Source organism: Hyla sarda, chromosome 3, assembly GCF_029499605.1.
Source record: "Hyla sarda isolate aHylSar1 chromosome 3, aHylSar1.hap1, whole genome shotgun sequence".
NCBI classification, from domain to species: domain Eukaryota; kingdom Metazoa; phylum Chordata; class Amphibia; order Anura; family Hylidae; genus Hyla; species Hyla sarda.
In genome coordinates this window covers 421,357,970-421,364,176 of record NC_079191.1, presented here as the reverse complement: position 1 = coordinate 421,364,176, position 6,207 = coordinate 421,357,970, and positions in this window count along the sequence as shown.

The following is a 6,207-nucleotide window of genomic DNA, read 5'->3' as shown; positions in this document are numbered from 1 at the left end:
TGTGTGTTCCTTGCCTGTGATTCCAGACCTTCTGCCGTTGCCCCTGACTACGATCCTTGCTGCCTGCCCCGACCTTCTGCTACGTCCGACCTTGCTTCTGTCTACTCCCTTGTACCGCGCCTATCTTCAGCAGCCAGAGAGGTTGAGCCGTTGCTAGGGGATACGACCTGGTCACTACCGCCGCAGCAAGACCATCCCGCTTTGCGGCGGGCTCTGGTGAAAACCAGTAGTGACTTAGAACCGATCCTCTAGCACGGTCCACGCCAATCCCTCTCTGGCACAGAGGATCCACTACCTGCCAGCCGGCATCGTGACAGTAGATCCGGCCATGGATCCCGCTGAAGTTCCTCTGCCAGTTGTCGCTGACCTCACCACGGTGGTCGCCCAGCAGTCACAACAGATTGCGCAACAAGGCCAACAGCTGTCTCAACTGACTGTTATGCTACAACAGTTACTACCACAGCTCCAGCAATCATCTCCTCCGCCAGCTCCTGTACCTCCTCCGCAGCGAGTGGCCGCTTCTGGAATACGACTATCCTTGCCGGATAAATTTGATGGGGACTCTAAGTTTTGCCGTGGCTTTCTTTCCCAATGTTCATTACACTTGGAGATGATGTCGGACCAGTTCCCCACTGAAAGGTCTAAGGTGGCTTTCGTAGTCAGCCTGCTGTCTGGAAAAGCCCTGGCTTGGGCCACACCGCTCTGGGACCGCAATGACCCCGTCACTGCCTCTGTACACTCCTTCTTCTCGGAAATTCGAAGTGTCTTTGAGGAACCTGCCCGAGCCTCTTCTGCTGAGACTGCCCTGTTGAACCTGGTCCAGGGTAATTCTTCCGTTGGCGAGTATGCCGTACAGTTCCGTACCCTTGCTTCAGAATTATCCTGGAATAATGAGGCACTCTGCGCGACCTTTAAAAAAGGCCTATCCAGCAACATTAAAGATGTTCTGGCCGCACGAGAAATCCCTGCTAACCTACATGAACTCATCCATCTTGCCACTCGCATTGACATGCGTTTTTCCGAACGGCGTCAGGAGCTCCGCCAGGATATGGACTCTGTTCGCACGAGGCGTTTCTTCTCCCCGGCTCCTCTCTCCTCTGGTCCCCTGCAATCTGTTCCTGTGCCTCCCGCCGTGGAGGCTATGCAGGTCGACCGGTCTCGCCTGACACCCCAAGAGAGGACACGACGCCGCATGGAGAATCTCTGCCTGTACTGTGCTAGTACCGAACACTTCCTGAAGGATTGTCCTATCCGTCCTCCCCGCCTGGAAAGACGTCCGCTGACTCCGCACAAAGGTGAGACAGTCCTTGATGTCTACTCTGCTTCTCCACGTCTTACTGTGCCTGTGCGGATGTCTGCCTCTGCCTTCTCCTTCTCTGCTGTGGCCTTCTTGGACTCTGGATCTGCAGGAAATTTCATCTTAGCCTCTCTCGTCAACAGGTTCAACATCCCGGTGACCAGTCTCGCCAGACCCCTCTACATCAATTGTGTAAACAATGAAAGATTGGACTGTACTATACGTTTCCGCACGGAGCCCCTTCTAATGTGCATCGGATCTCATCACGAGAGGATTGAACTGTTGGTCCTCCCCAATTGCACTTCTGAAATCCTTCTTGGACTTCCCTGGCTTCAACTCCATTCCCCAATCCTGGATTGGTCCACTGGGGAGATCAAGAGTTGGGGGCCCTCTTGTTCCAAGGACTGCTTAAAACCGGTTCCCAGTAAACCTTGCCGTGTCCCTGTGCTTCCTCATGTAACCGGTCTCCCTAAGGCCTATATGGACTTTGCGGACGTTTTTTGCAAAAAACAAGCTGAGACTCTACCTCCTCACAGGCCTTATGATTGTCCCATTGACCTCCTCCCGGGCACTACTCCACCCCGGGGCAGAATCTATCCTCTGTCCGTCCCAGAGACTCTTGCCATGTCTGAATACGTCCAAGAAAATTTAAAAAAGGGCTTTATCCGTAAATCCTCCTCTCCTGCCGGAGCCGGATTTTTCTTTGTGTCCAAAAAAGATGGCTCTCTACGTCCTTGCATTGACTACCGCGGTCTTAATAAAATCACGGTTAAGAACCGCTACCCCCTACCCCTCATCTCTGAACTCTTTGATCGTCTCCAAGGTGCCCATATTTTTACCAAACTGGACTTAAGAGGTGCTTATAATCTCATCCGCATCAGAGAGGGGGATGAATGGAAAACGGCATTTAACACCAGAGATGGACACTTTGAGTATCTGGTCATGCCCTTTGGTCTATGCAACGCCCCTGCCGTCTTCCAAGACTTTGTTAATGAAATTTTTCGTGATCTACTATACTCCTGTGTTGTTGTATATCTGGACGATATCCTGATTTTTTCTGCCAATCTTGAAGAACACCGCCAGCATGTCCGTATGGTTCTTCAGAGACTTCGTGATAATCAACTCTATGCCAAAATAGAGAAATGTCTGTTTGAATGCCAATCTCTTCCTTTTCTAGGATACTTGGTCTCTGGCCAGGGACTACAAATGGACCCAGATAAACTCTCTGCCGTCTTAGATTGGCCACGCCCCTCCGGACTCCGTGCCATCCAACGTTTTTTGGGGTTCGCCAATTATTACAGGCAATTTATTCCACATTTTTCTACCATTGTGGCTCCTATTGTGGCTTTAACAAAAAAAAATGCCGATCCCAAGTCTTGGCCTCCTCAAGCGGAAGACGCCTTTAAACGACTCAAGTCTGCCTTTTCTTCGGCTCCCGTGCTCTCCAGACCTGACCCATCTAAACCCTTCCTATTGGAGGTTGATGCCTCCTCAGTGGGAGCTGGAGCTGTCCTTCTACAAAAAAACTCTTCCGGGCATGCTGTTACTTGTGGTTTTTTTTCCAGGACCTTCTCTCCGGCGGAGAGGAACTACTCCATCGGGGATCGAGAGCTTCTAGCCATTAAATTAGCACTTGAGGAATGGAGGCATCTGCTGGAGGGATCAAGATTTCCAGTTATTATTTACACCGATCACAAGAACCTCTCCTACCTCCAGTCTGCCCAACGGCTGAATCCTCGTCAGGCCAGGTGGTCTCTGTTCTTTGCCCGATTTAATTTTGAAATTCACTTTCGGCCTGCTGATAAAAACATTAGGGCCGATGCTCTCTCTCGTTCCTCAGATGCCTCTGAAATTGAACTCTCTCCTCAACACATCATTCCTCCTGACTGCCTGATTTCCACTTCTCCAGCCTCCATCAGGCAAACTCCTCCAGGAAAGACCTTTGTTTCTCCACGCCAACGCCTTGGGATCCTCAAATGGGGTCACTCCTCCCATCTCGCAGGTCATGCGGGCATCAAGAAATCTGTGCAACTCATCTCTCGCTTCTATTGGTGGCCGACTCTAGAGACTGATGTGGTGGACTTTGTGCGAGCCTGCACTATCTGTGCCCGGGATAAGACTCCTCGCCAGAAGCCCGCTGGTTTTCTTCATCCTCTACCTGTCCCCGAACAACCTTGGTCTCTGATTGGTATGGATTTTATTACTGACTTACCCCCATCCCATGGCAACACTGTTATTTGGGTGGTCGTTGATCGATTCTCCAAAATGGCACATTTCATCCCTCTTCCTGGTCTTCCTTCAGCGCCTCAGTTGGCTAAACAATTTTTTGTACACATTTTTCGTCTTCACGGGTTGCCTACACAGATCGTCTCGGATAGAGGCGTCCAATTTGTGTCTAAATTCTGGAGGGCTCTCTGTAAACAACTCAAGATTAAATTAAATTTTTCTTCTGCATACCATCCTCAATCCAATGGACAAGTAGAGAGAATTAACCAGATCTTGGGTGACTATTTACGACATTTTGTTTCCTCCCGCCAGGATGACTGGGCAGATCTTCTACCTTGGGCCGAATTCTCGTATAATTTCAGAATCTCTGAATCTTCCTCCAAATCTCCGTTTTTCGTGGTGTACGGCCGTCACCCTCTTCCCCCCCTCCCTACCCCCTTGCCCTCTGGTCTGCCCGCTGTGGATGAAATTTCTCGTGATCTTTCCACCATATGGAAAGAGACCCAAAATTCTCTCTTACAGGCTTCTTCTCGCATGAAGAGATTCGCAGATAAGAAAAGAAGAGCTCCTCCCATTTTTTCCCCTGGAGACAAGGTATGGCTCTCCGCTAAATATGTCCGTTTCCGTGTCCCGAGCTATAAGTTGGGACCACGCTATCTTGGTCCTTTTAAAGTTTTGTGTCAAATTAATCCTGTCTCTTACAAACTTCTTCTTCCTCCTTCTCTTCGTATCCCTAATGCCTTTCACGTCTCTCTTCTTAAACCTCTCATCCTCAACCGTTTTTCTCCTAAATCTGTTCCTCCCACTCCTGTTTCCGGCTCCTCGGACATCTTCTCTGTTAAAGAGATTTTGGCCTCTAAAAAGGTCAGGGGAAGAACTTTTTTTTTAGTGGATTGGGAGGGTTGTGGTCCAGAAGAGAGGTCCTGGGAACCTGAGGACAATATCCTGGACAAAAGTCTGATCCTCAGGTTCTCAGGCCCCAAGAAGAGGGGGAGACCCAAGGGGGGGGGTACTGTTACGCCGAGCGCTCCGGGTCCCCGCTCCTCCCCGGAGCGCTCGCTACACTTCCCTCACTGCAGCGCCCCGGTCGGTTCCACGGACCCGGGGCGCTGCGTTACCACCTCCGGCCGGGATGCGATTCGCGATGCGGGTAGCGCCCGCTCGCGATGCGCACCCCGGCTCCCGTACCTTACTCGCTCCCCGTCAGTTCTGTCCCGGCGCGCGCGGCCCCGCTCCCTAGGGCGCGCGCGCGCCGGGTCTTTGCGATTTAAAGGGCCACTGCACCGCTGATTGGTGCAGTGGTTCCAATTAGTGTTTACACCTGTGCACTTCCCTATATCACCTCACTTCCCCTTCACTCCCTCGCCGGATCTTGTTGCCCTAGTGCCAGTGAAAGCGTTCCTTGTGTGTTCCTTGCCTGTGATTCCAGACCTTCTGCCGTTGCCCCTGACTACGATCCTTGCTGCCTGCCCCGACCTTCTGCTACGTCCGACCTTGCTTCTGTCTACTCCCTTGTACCGCGCCTATCTTCAGCAGCCAGAGAGGTTGAGCCGTTGCTAGGGGATACGACCTGGTCACTACCGCCGCAGCAAGACCATCCCGCTTTGCGGCGGGCTCTGGTGAAAACCAGTAGTGACTTAGAACCGATCCTCTAGCACGGTCCACGCCAATCCCTCTCTGGCACAGAGGATCCACTACCTGCCAGCCGGCATCGTGACAGTTTCCTCCAGACATGATGCTGCCCCCACCATGATCACTGTAGGGATGGTATTGGGCAGGTGATGGGCAGTGCCTGGTTTCCCCCAGACATGATGCTGCTCCCACCATGATCACTGTAGGGATGGTATTGGGCAGGTGATGGGCAGTGCCTGGTTTCCCCCAGACATGATGTTGCCCCCACCATGATCCCTGTAGGGATGGTATTGGGCAGGTGATGGGCAGTACCTGGTTTCCTCCAGACATGATGCTGCTCCCACCATGATCACTGTAGGGATGGTATTGGGCAGGTGATGGGCAGTGCCTGGTTTCCTTCAGACATGACGCTGCCCCCACTATGCTTTACTGTAGGAATGGTATTAAGGCGAAAAACAAAAAATTTTGTGGAGGCTGCAGTGATTGTTGACTTTCTGGAAGTTTCTCTCATCTGAACACAGGATCTTTGTGCCTCAGGAAGAGTGACCATTAGGCCTTTGGTCATCTTTCTTACGAGAACTCATCTCCCTCAATTACTTAGTTTGGTGGGGTGGCCACCTCTAGGTAGAGTCCCGGTTGTTCCAAACTTTTTCCCTTAAAGGGGTACTCCCGTGGAAAACTTTTTTTTAAAATCAACTGGTGCCAGAAAGTTAAACAGATTTGTAAATCACTTCTATTAAAAAATCTTAATCCTTCCAGTACTTTTTAGAAGCTGTATACTAAAAAAGAAATGCATTTCCTCTGATGTCATGACCACAGTGCTCTCTGCTGTCCTCTGCTGTCCATTTTAGGAACTGTCCAGAGCAGAGGAAAATCCCCATAGCAAACATATGCTGCTCTGGACAGTTCCTAAAATGAACAGCAGAGGTCAGCAGAGAGCACTGTGGTCATGACATCAGAGGAAATACATTTCTTTTTTTGATTTCTCTTTAGTATACAGCCCCCGAAAAGTACTGGAAGGATTAAGATTTTTTTAATAGAAGTGATTTACA